The sequence below is a fragment of the Ranitomeya variabilis genome, chromosome 4 (genome assembly GCF_051348905.1).
Source record: "Ranitomeya variabilis isolate aRanVar5 chromosome 4, aRanVar5.hap1, whole genome shotgun sequence".
Taxonomy (NCBI): Eukaryota; Metazoa; Chordata; class Amphibia; order Anura; family Dendrobatidae; genus Ranitomeya; species Ranitomeya variabilis.
Genome location: NC_135235.1, coordinates 213,299,100 through 213,312,029, shown reverse-complemented (window position 1 = coordinate 213,312,029; position 12,930 = coordinate 213,299,100). Strand labels below are relative to the sequence as shown.

The following is a 12,930-nucleotide window of genomic DNA, read 5'->3' as shown; positions in this document are numbered from 1 at the left end:
TTTCATGATTATAACTTTATTTAAATTATTTTAACAATCATAACCCTTTTAGTTAGGAAACAGTAAGACATCCAGCGTCGTGGTCATAGCGTCAACTCAACTCTCTCCAGCCGAGTTTCTTGTTACGTTTATCATAATAATATTTAGTGATAATAAGATTGCATAATAATAATACATAATAATGATGTGTCCAACAGGATAACTATTGAGGTAATAATGTTCATAGCAGTCCACTGAATCATTTCTTCTGCCCATGGTATTTTTGTAAAAAAATCATTTGTGTATTTTATTATCTATTGGGCTGATGACAAGGCATTTTCACTCTTCTGACTTTTGTGATTTTTTTTCTTGCAGAAGACCCCGCACAATACACAATAGGTGGCTGTCTGCCAACATCCGCCAGTAGACAGGAGCACTCGACTGATAGCGGCTTATCTTCTGGAGAACAAAAGGATCGGATGCTGAAAATCCAACATGCCAGATCTTTTTCTCCTCCAACATCATCTGACAGGGTAGAGTTGGGAAGACATTAACTATCAGCCGTTCCCGTGTATGAGAGTCCATATTCCTATAGCTTTACTTCATTGTAGTCTGGTGTGATGTGGTTTAGAATTGAAAAAAAACAAGAAAATAAAAGTTTTTCCTGAGAACCCTGTTCAGGACATTTCCTCTGTGTAACCAATAAAATCACACAAAAGAATAGGTCACTGTGCCACAAAATCAACACACTCGTCTCCTTCTGCTGTGACCATTGCCATTATCTGATTGATCACATGCTGTATTTTCTACCTATTTTATATTGCTGACCCTACCATGTGCATTCCTATACTTTCTTTAATAATCATATTAGCAGACAGGTCACTGTCTCTCACAAGATCAACACACTCATCCTCTGCTGCTGTGACCACCCCCATTTTCTGATTGATTGCACACTGTTTTATCTCTATCTATCCCATGGTGCTGTCCTCTGATTACTATAACAATAATTTTGGCAGACCGGTCACTGTCTCTCTCAAGGTCAGCACACTCTACTACTGCTGCTGTGACGATTCTCATTATTGGACTGGTTGCAGACATTTTTGTCCATTCCATTACTCTAACCCAACCACTTTAGCTTTCTTCTCTCTAGAATATGAGTGAGCAAGTCACTTTCTCCCACAAAATCAGCTTTCTCATCTTCTCCTGCTGTTACCATTCCCATTATTTAATTGGTTAGATCCTTTTTGTCTATTCCATGATTTTATCCCTTCTTTATGTCCTTCTCTTCTTATTTACATATGTGTGAACAGGTCACTACCTCTCACAAGGTCAACTCACTTGTGATCATTCAAGCAGTGGTCTGCCATTAACAGGGTGCTGGAAAATTACTAGTCATCTTTTATGGCATGCGTGAAGTTTCACTGAATGTGATGTAAATGGAGCCTTAAAAGCACAAAACTAAGGGACTGTGTAGTAACTAGTGATATTGGTGTTGGCCCAATGGGACTCACCATCTTATTTTTTTATGGGACAGTGAGGGGTAAACATATACGATTCGTTCTTCCTATTAGATTTATCAGTCTTTTACTTCCTTATATTATTATTATTATTATTATTATTATTATTATTAATAACGCAGATGGAGTTAATTTATTTGGGCAAGGACTGTGCCAAATTATGGAGGAAAGACATCACAAAACGTATGAATCATTATGTTCCTAGGATCCTGCAGGAGATTTCCTGGTGGGAGAAAAAAATATAATTTATTACTATGCATCTTAGAATAACACCTAAAATCAGGAACTTTCTACTGTTACAGTTGTGTTACACTAACCAGTTGCGTTCCACTAGTGTAACCAGTTGCGTAGCACTAACCAGTTGTGTTCTACTAGCGCAACCAGTTGGGTTACACTAACCAGTTGCGTTCCACTAGCATAACCAGTTGCGTAATGCTAACCAGTTGTGTTCCATTAGCGTAACCAGTTGCATAGCACTAACCAGTTGTGTTCCACTAGCGTAACCAGTAGCATAACACTAACCAGTTGTGTTCCACTAGCGTAACCAGTTGCATAGCACTAACCATTTGCGTTCCACTAGCGTATCCAGTTGCATAATACTAACCAGTTGCGTTCCACTAGAGTAACCAGTTGCATAGCACTAACCAGTTGTGTTCCACTAGCGTAACCAGTTGCATAGCACTAACCAGTTGTGTTCCACTAGCATAACCAGTTGCATAGCACTAACAAGTTGTGTTCCACTAGCGTAACCAGTTGCATAACACTAACCATACTGGAGAAGCTCAATGTCTGATCTATCATTACAACGGAGTTCCGTATGCTTGGTGCATAATTCTCTTTTAGTCGACCACCCATCTTATGTTACCGGGTTGTCTATGGGTCGTCTGAAGCAAATCGGACTGAAACGCGTTAGTGACTTTAGAAGCAGCAGATACTGTACATCATCAATAAGCCTGGCTGTGTCTGAGATGCTGTAGGGCAGATATGGCCACTTACCTCTTACTGTCGTTTCCCTTTCAGAGGACTCTCAGTGATGAGAACAGCACTGCGGCCAAGAGGAGGATGGTAGAGGAAATTGCGGTTGTGCTAGAACCTAGAAAAAGAATAATTAACTTCTGTTAATTAAATTGTCTCAAAATGTTCCCTATCTGATGTTTTATACTCATAATTACCCTACTGTAGAAAGTATATTAAAAAAATAAAAGTTTTGCTCCAAGCAGCCAATGACATACTTGTCTTCAAGTTTATAATACCCACCACTCCTGTCTACATGCTCCATTATCACACATGAACTTCATAGATACAGGGCTCCAAATACTTACAAAGTCAGAGTAAAATGACATTTTTTTTTGCCTGAAGCCACCAGTAGAGGGAGCCCAGGAGCTTTGTTTGCATACTAATTCTATTATGTGTTGCAATCTCCCAGGCTCCACCTAGTGGTGGCTGCGGGAAACAGAATTTTAATTCTTAACTGTATGTAGGGAATTCATGACTAGATATAAAAGGCATATTAGGAAGTTAAATAGCTCACAGTCACTTGAAGAATATTTTCAATACTTCGTTAAGAGAAATGAAAAGAAGTTTCATTGTTTAGGCTGGCATCAAGATTTCCATTTACAGTGCCAGAGTTTATCAACAGCGAGGTTCTAAAGCAATAAATCAAACATATCCATCAGGAAAACTTCTTAAGGAATGATGAATTATATATACTCACTGTACAATGAAGTGGTGGCTGTTCCCACTTCTGTATCAACTACTACTTGAACTGTTAACAAATTTGAAGCAGGTGCTTTGAATGATGAAAAGAATAAGATGTTATCGGCATCCCCAATCACGGCTCCGGTGTCAGCGATTACAGATGTTAGATTAGTTTCTGGAGCAGTTTTCACTTTTCCAACAATCAGTTTACTTGGATCTACCTTGTCGGATTGGTACCAGGAAACAACGGTAATTTTAGATACGTTAGATATTCCTTCAACCGTTAATGTTAGATTTTGACCGACTACGACCGGATTTTTATCCTTTGTTATTGTTATTGTTAGTGCCTGCTCCGTTGGGGTCACCCAAAGACACAGCAAACCTAAAAAAAGAAACAATCTTAGTCTAATGTGCAGATGGTAACATTGACATAAAAATGTTTCACTATTATCAAAATAATATAGAAAATTGTGGATTTATACTAACAGCTAAAATCATCGAAAATTACATAATGTCTTCCATTTCTTATGGCGTATGAGCAGCATATACTCCCCCTTCCCTCAAGTAACCAAAGCAGAGAATCACTGCAAAAAGCGACTCCCGCTCTGGAACATCCACATAATCTTTGCTCCCCCAGTCATTACAGCTATTAGCTCGGAATGTCATAATTTTTATGTTGTGCATTCATATTACTGTATATATACTTTATGAGTTCACATATAATTGATGGAATATCTTCACATTATTCCTTACCTAGCAGTACAAATCCTCGGAAGATTGGAGATGACATACTGGAGACCGTCCTTACTTTCTAGATTTCAGAAATACTGATCTGAGTGCAAAAAATGAAAAAAAAACCAATCAGAACAAAAATGAAGTGCATGTCTTTATGCCATATTGTAAAAGTTTTGTGAAATTGAAAAATGTATCAATGTCATTTTGACAATTGATCCAATTTTTTACAATTAACCCAATTTTTTTTACTATTCCATCACTGAATTCCAATTATTTTTCTTAAATTTATTTTCCCATTTTTAACATTATCATATTATTCACAACTATTTTTAGGTAGTGTTGTAAAGAATATTTATTTGTTTACTTTTTTTGTCTGGGAAGGTGGAAGCTGAAAAGGGGGGGGGGGGGTGGAGAAAAAAACAGCAATTTTGCCATTGAAATTTGGGATTTCTTTTCACAGGATTCTATGATACAATTATGGTAATGTGAAAAGTAAACTCGAAGATTTTTTTTCTTGACTTGTGTCTTTAACAGCACCACTTTGGGGTTCAGAAAATGTATTACTGTGTTACTTTTTTTCATAATATATTGAATAACATTTTTTTTTTTTTTTGAGGGGGTGGGATAATGGGAAAAAAATAACTGCCTGTTTTTAGCTTTGTTTTGACATAATAAGGGTCTAGCTTGCTAATCTTGGGGCCAATGTGAGGTCATGATAATCAAGCAACACCCAGGGTTTGGGGCAGCAACACCCAGGGTTTGGGGAGTAGCACCCAGGGTTTGGGAGAGTAACACCCAGGATGTGGGCGAGCAACACCCAGGGTTTGGTTTACAGAAGGAGCTCTCTTTAAGCATAATTGCTTAGGTTACACCACCAGTATAATCAATTTAATATGGTCTGAATAAAATCCATCTACCGATATTTTGTAGATATTTCCTATGCGTCTCCATAGGTTACAGACTACAAAACGACGTCTGCGTAGTCTGATCCTGCAGTTGTGCATCAGTCCATTCCTTTGTCCTTTTACCAAATAGCAGAAGAAGCAGAGTAGAACATAACCATAGGGTATGTCATCACTTTATGATCAGTGGGGTCCACTGCTCATAAAGAAGGTGCTTGCCAATTCCTGCACAGTGGCCCACCGGAGAATTCTCCTGTTGTCCTGTTGGCCAGTCTGAGCCTGTTACCTCCAGTGTATATCACTGCATAAATCAGAAAAACATCCTGGCGTGCCAAAAAAAGGCTCAGCCCTCAGCCGAAGAAATACAAGGAATCTACAAATGTCTTGAAATAAAGCCTAAAGAAAAATATATTTTTCTATCCAACTGGCTAATTAGCTATTTGTTTTGTGCATCATGATAACTCGTTCTGTTAATGTCAAGGGCAGATTTACACATCTCCCCATGGATAGCACATCATGATATAATTATAAGTGATGAATGACAGCAGTTATATTAATATCAGAGCTAATAATCCCACGATACATATCTCATGGACTCAAAACCACCAGAATGTTGATACATGATGATGAGGAAGACTCACCGAGATGATTACGTCCGTCTGGAGCTGGAAGCTTCTGCAAGATCGTTGGAGATGTTTCCACAGGCAAATATATACCCAGAAAAGAATCAGTATTGGAGGTTGTTCTATCTGACACAAAGGGTGTAGTTAATCATGGCCTTCATCCAGTCTTCACATTCCTGAATTACAATACATAGTAATTATATCAGACGAGTCTTTTAATTAATGATAAAGGCGGGATATCTTTATTCAAATCTTTAACCCAAAATGAAACTTCCGGTCTATGTTTGCCCTTACGGCCTCATTCAGACATCAGTGTTCCCCAGATATAATAAATACGATTTATGGTACCGCTTACACATACATGTTTTTTGTTCCTTTTTGAGTCCGTGTATCTAATCTTGATCTGAGTCAGAGATCAAAATCATCCATATTTCTTTTGTTTTAGAAAGTCACTGATGGTAAAAACCCTAAGGAAAATCTGTTTGTTTTTTACATACTGTATGAATAAAAATCACTGACATTGCAATTGCACCCATGACATTCATCCATTCATTAACACAGGCTCGTAGCAAAAATCTCTATTATTTTTATCCTAAAAAACTATGTAAAAGTATTTTTTTTCTGCAGAACAAGTTGCAGTTTTTATTACCACTGTATCAGGGAATGTATAATTAATTAATTAATCAACATTCATTTTTTAATGAACAGATGAAAAAAAAATGACTTGACTGTTTTGCATAAATAATGTTTTCTTTATTTAACCCCTTAGTGGCAGAGCCAATTTGGTACTTACTGACCGAGCCAATTTTTACAATTCTGACCACTGTCACTTTATGAGGTTATAACTCTGGAATGCTTTAACAGATCCTGCTGATTCTGAGATTGTTTTTCATGACATATTGTACTTCATGATAGTGGTAACATTTCATCGATATTACTTGCGATTATTTATGAAAAAACGGAAAAATGTCGAACATTTTTTAAATTTTGCAATTTTCAAATTTTTATTCCCTTAAATCAGAGAGATATGTCACAAAAATAGTTAATAAATAACATTTCCCACATGTCTACTTTACATCAGCACAATTTTGGAAACAACATTTTTTTTTTTGTTAGGGAGTTATAAGGGTTAAAAGTTGACCAGCAATTTCTCATTTTTACAACACCATTTTTTTTTAGGGACCACATCACATTTGAAGTCGTTTTGAGGGGTCTATATGATAGAAAATAACCAAGTGTGACACCATTCTAAAAACTGCACCCCTCAAGGTGCTCAAAACCACATTCAAGAAGTTTATTAACCCTTTACATGCTTCACAGGAACTGAAACAATGTGGAAGGAAAAAATTAACATTTAACTTTTTTTTTTAAAACATTTTACTTCAGAACCATTTTTTTTTATTTTCACAAGTGTAAAAACAGAAATATAACCATAAATTTTGTTGTGCAATTTCTCCTGAATACGCCGATACCCCCCATGTGGGGGTAAACCACTGTTTGGGCGCACCGCAGAGCTTGGAAGAGAAGGAGCGCCGTTTGACTTTTTCATTGCAGAACTGGCTGGAATTGAGATCGGACGCCATGTCGCGTTTGGAGAGCCCCTGATGTGCCTAAACAGTGGAAACCACCCACAAGTGACACCTTTTTGGAAACTAGACCCCCCAAATAGCTTATCTATATGTGTGATGAGCACTATGAACCCCCAACTGCTTCACAGGTTTATAATGTAGAGCCATGAAAATAAAAAAAATCATATTTTTTCCACAAAAATACAAAAATGATGTTTTCACCCCAAAATTTTTACTTTCACAAGGGTAACAGGAGAAATTGGACCCCAAAATTTATTGTGCAATTTATGCTGAGTAGGCTGGTAACCCACTGTTTGGGCGCATGGCAGAGCTCGAAAGGGAAGGAGCGCCGTTTTGGAATGCAGACTTTGATAGAATGGTCTGCGGGCGTTATGTTGCGTTTGCAGAGCCCCTGATGTACCTAAACAGTAGAAACCCCAACAAGTGACCCCATTTTGGAAACTAGACCCCCCAAGGAACTTATCTAGATGTGTTGTGAGAACTTTGAATGCCCAAGTGCTTCCCAGAAGTTTATAATGCAGAGACGTGAAAATTAAAAAAAAAAATTTTTACACAAAAAAGATTTTTTAGCCCCCAAATTTTTATTTTCACAAGGGTAACAAGAGAAACTGGACCCCAAAAGTTGTTGTCCAATTTGTCCTGAGTACACTGATACCCCATGTGTGGGGGGACCACTGTTTGGGCGCATGGCAGAGCTCGGATGGAAGGAGCACCGTTTTGGAATGCAGACTTTGATAGAATGGTCTGTGGGCGTTATGTTGCGTTTGCAGAGCCCCTGATGTACCTAAACAGTAGAAACCCCCCACAAGTGACCCCATTTTGGAAACTAGAACCCCAAGGAACTTATCTAGATGTGTGGTGAGAACTTTGAATGCCCAACTGCTTCACAGAAGTTTATAATGTAGAGCCATGAAAATAAAAAAAATCATATTTTTTCCACAAAAATACAAAAATGATGTTTTCACCCCAAAATTTTTACTTTCACAAGGGTAACAGGAGAAATTGGACCCCAAAATTTATTGTGCAATTTATGCTGAGTAGGCTGGTAACCCACTGTTTGGGCGCATGGCAGAGCTCGAAAGGGAAAGAGCGCCGTTTTGGAATGCAGACTTTGATAGAATGGTCTGCGGGCGTTATGTTGCATTTACAGAGCCCCTGATGTACCTAAACAGTAGAAACCCCAACAAGTGACCCCATTTTGGAAACTAGACCCCCCAAGGAACTTATCTAGATGTGTTGTGAGAACTTTGAATGCCCAAGTGCTTCCCAGAAGTTTATAATGCAGAGACGTGAAAATGAAAAAAAATTTTTTTTACACAAAAAAAATTTTTTAGCCCCCAAATTTTTATTTTCACAAGGGTAACAAGAGAAACTGGACCCCAAAAGTTGTTGTCCAATTTGTCCTGAGTACACTGATACCCCATGTGTGGGGGGACCACTGTTTGGGCGCATGGCAGAGCTCGGATGGAAGGAGCACCGTTTTGGAATGCAGACTTTGATAGAATGGTCTGTGGGCGTTATGTTGCGTTTGCAGAGCCCCTGATGTACCTAAACAGTAGAAACCCCCCACAAGTGACCCCATTTTGGAAACTAGACCCCCCAAGGAACTTATCTAGATGTGTGGTGAGAACTTTGAATGCCCAAGTGCTTCACAGAAGTTTATAATGCAGAGTCGTGAAAATAAAAAATATTTTTTTTTTCCACAAAAAAGATTTTTTAGCCCCCAAGTTTTTATTTTCACAAGGGTAACAGGAGAAATTGGACCCCAAAAGTTGTTGTCCAATTTATCCCGAGTACGCTAATGCCCCATATGTGGGGGTAAATTACTGTTTGGGCGCATGGCAGAGCTCAGAAGGGAGGGAGCACCATTTGACTTTTTGAGCGCAAAATTGACTGTGGCATTTAGAGACCCCCTGATGTACCTAAACAGAGGAAACCCCCCAATTCTAACTCCAACCCTAACGCCAACACACCCCTAACCCTAATCCCAACCCGATCCATAATCCTAATCACAACCCTAACGCTAATCACAACCCTAACCCCAAAACAACCATAACCCTAATCAGAACCCTAAATCCAACACACCCCTAATCCTAATCTCAACCCTAACCTCAAACCTAACCCTAATCCCAATACACCCCTAACCCTAATCCCAACCCTAATCTTAACCCTAATCCCAAACCTAACCCTAATCCCAAGCATAATCCTAATGCCAACCCTAATCCAAACCCTAACCCTAATCCCAACTCTAACCCTAACTTTAGCAGCAACCCTAGCCCTAACATTAGCCTCAACCCTAGCCCTAACTTTAGCCTCAACCCTATCCCTAACTTTAGCCCCAACCCTAACCCTAACCCTAAATTTAGCCCCAACCCTAACCCTAAATTTAGCCCCAACCCTAACCCTAAATTTAGAACCAACCCTAACCCTAAACTTAGCCCCAACCCTAACCCTAAATTTAGCCCCAACCCTAACCCTAACTTTAGCCCCAACCCTAACCCTAACCCTAAATTTAGCCCCAACCCTAACCCTAACTTTAGCCCCAACCCTAACTCTAACCCTAACCCTAATTTTAGCCCCAACCTCTCTAGCTGCCGGCAGATCATGGTGGGCGCACTGCGCATGCGCCCGCCATTTTCTTACCGGAGGAAGAAACCGGCGGCCAGGAGAGGACACAGGGGGACCCAGGGACACCGGTAAGTATAACAGGGTCCCTGAATCCCCCTATTTCTCTGTCCTCTGATGTGCGATCACATCAGAGGACAGAGAATTACACATTGCTTTTTTTTTTTGCGGTCGCCGGTAAACAGTTAATTACCGGCGATCACAAAACAGGGGTCGGTAAAAACCGACCCCGATCATGTTCTTTGGGGTCTCGGCTACCCCCGGCAGCCGAGACCCCAAAGTTCTTCCGGGTGCCGGCTGGCGGGCGCACTGCGCATGCGCCCGCCATTTTTTGGCTGGAACAAGATTGCGGCGCCCATCGGGAGCCACAAGGAGCACCGGGGGAGACAGGTGAGTATCGGGGGCGATCGGGGACCCCATTTCTCTGTCCTCTGATGTGCGATCACATCGGAGGACAGAGAAATTAAATGGCAAATTGCGTTTTTTTTTGCGACCGCCTGTAAATGGTTAATTACCGGCGATCGCAACTCGGGGGTCGTGTTATGGTTCTCAATGGCAAGAGAACATAGCCCAGCAAACATAAGAACTAGCTCTTGGAAGGATGGAAACTAAACTGACCATGAACTAAACCTGCCGCACAACTAACAGTAGCCGGGTAGCGTAGCCTGCGTTTTATCCCTAGACGCCCAGCGCCGGCCGGAGGACTAACTAATCCTGGCAGAGGAAAATATAGTCCTGGCTCACCTCTAGAGAAATTTCCCCGAAAGGCAGACAGAGGCCCCCACAAATATTGGCGGTGATTTTAGATGAAATGACAAACGTAGTATGAAAATAGGTTTAGCAAAATTGAGGTCCGCTTACTAGATAGCAGGAAGACAGAAAAGGCACTTTCATGGTCAGCTGAAAACCCTATCAAAATACCATCCTGAAATTACTTTAAGACTCTAGTATTAACTCATAACATCAGAGTGGCAATTTCAGATCACAAGAGCTTTCCAGACACAGAAACGAAACTACAGCTGTGAACTGGAACAAAATGCAAAAACAAACAAGGACTAAAGTCCAACTTAGCTGGGAGTTGTCTAGCAGCAGGAACATGCACAGAAAGGCTCCTGATTACAATGTTGACCGGCATGGAAGTGACAGAGGAGCAAGGCTAAATAGCGACTCCCACATCCTGATGGAAACAGGTGAACAGAGAGGATGATGCACACCAGTTCAATTCCACCAGTGGCCACCGGGGGAGCCCAAAATCCAATTTCACAACAGTACCCCCCCTCAAGGAGGGGGCACCGAACCCTCACCAGAACCACCAGGGCGATCAGGATGAGCCCTATGAAAGGCACGGACCAAATCGGAGGCATGAACATCAGAGGCAGTCACCCAAGAATTATCCTCCTGACCGTATCCCTTCCATTTGACCAGATACTGGAGTTTCCGTCTGGAAACACGGGAGTCCAAGATTTTTTCCACAACGTACTCCAACTCGCCCTCAACCAACACCGGAGCAGGAGGCTCAACGGAAGGCACAACCGGTACCTCATACCTGCGCAATAATGACCGATGAAAAACATTATGAATAGAAAAAGATGCAGGGAGGTCCAAACGGAAGGACACAGGGTTAAGAATCTCCAATATCTTGTACGGGCCGATGAACCGAGGCTTAAACTTGGGAGAAGAAACCCTCATAGGGACAAAACGAGAAGACAACCACACCAAATCCCCAACACAAAGCCGAGGACCAACCCGACGCCGGCGGTTGGCAAAAAGCTGAGTCTTCTCCTGGGACAACTTCAAATTGTCCACTACCTGCCCCCAAATCTGATGCAACCTCTCCACCACAGCATCCACTCCAGGACAATCCGAAGATTCCACCTGACCAGAAGAAAATCGAGGATGAAACCCCGAATTACAGAAAAAGGGAGACACCAAGGTGGCAGAGCTGGCCCGATTATTGAGGGCAAACTCCGCTAAAGGCAAAAAAGCAACCCAATCATCCTGATCTGCAGACTCAAAACACCTCAAATATGTCTCCAAGGTCTGATTCGTCCGCTCGGTCTGGCCATTAGTCTGAGGATGGAAAGCAGACGAGAAAGACAAATCTATGCCCATCCTAGCACAGAATGCTCGCCAAAATCTAGACACGAATTGGGTACCTCTGTCAGAAACGATATTCTCCGGAATACCATGCAAACGGACCACATTTTGAAAAAACAGAGGAACCAACTCGGAAGAAGAAGGCAACTTAGGCAGGGGAACCAAATGGACCATCTTAGAGAAACGATCACACACCACCCAGATGACAGACATCTTCTGAGAAACAGGAAGATCCGAAATAAAATCCATCGAGATGTGCGTCCAGGGCCTCTTCGGGATAGGCAAGGGCAACAACAATCCACTAGCCCGAGAACAACAAGGCTTGGCCCGAGCACAAACGTCACAAGACTGCACGAAGCCTCGCACATCTCGAGACAGGGAAGGCCACCAGAAGGACCTTGCCACCAAATCCCTGGTACCAAAGATTCCAGGATGACCTGCCAACGCAGAAGAATGAACCTCAGAAATGACTTTACTGGTCCAATCATCAGGAACAAACAGTCTACCAGGTGGGCAACGATCAGGTCTATCCGCCTGAAACTCCTGCAAGGCCCGCCGCAGGTCTGGAGAAACGGCAGACAATATCACTCCGTCCTTAAGGATACCTGTAGGTTCAGAATTACCAGGGGAGTCAGGCTCAAAACTCCTAGAAAGGGCATCCGCCTTAACATTCTTAGAACCCGGCAGGTAGGACACCACAAAATTAAACCGAGAGAAAAACAACGACCAGCGCGCCTGTCTAGGATTCAGGCGTCTGGCGGACTCAAGATAAATTAGATTTTTGTGGTCAGTCAATACCACCACCTGATGTCTAGCCCCCTCAAGCCAATGACGCCACTCCTCAAAAGCCCACTTCATGGCCAAAAGCTCCCGATTCCCAACATCATAATTCCGCTCGGCGGGCGAAAATTTACGCGAGAAAAAAGCACAAGGTCTCATCACGGAGCAATCGGAACTTCTCTGCGACAAAACCGCCCCAGCTCCGATTTCAGAAGCGTCGACCTCAACCTGAAAAGGAAGAGCAACATCAGGCTGACGCAACACAGGGGCGGAAGAAAAGCGGCGCTTAAGCTCCCGAAAGGCCTCCACAGCAGCAGGGGACCAATCAGCAACATCAGCACCCTTCTTAGTCAAATCAGTCAATGGTTTAACAACATCAGAAAAA

At 41.7% G+C, this 12,930-nt stretch overlaps 1 long non-coding RNA gene across 1 annotated transcript; it reads right to left on the bottom strand.

Moving 5' to 3' along the window:
• LOC143770332 (uncharacterized) lies at positions 1-5,588 on the bottom strand. The gene is made up of 5 exons (XR_013214599.1): positions 5,473-5,588; positions 3,948-4,026; positions 3,211-3,576; positions 2,493-2,589; positions 1-1,719 (listed from the first exon to the last, which is right to left on the bottom strand). It is a non-coding gene; the product is annotated as an uncharacterized LOC143770332 (long non-coding RNA).
• Between the last annotated feature and the right edge of the window lie 7,342 nt (positions 5,589-12,930).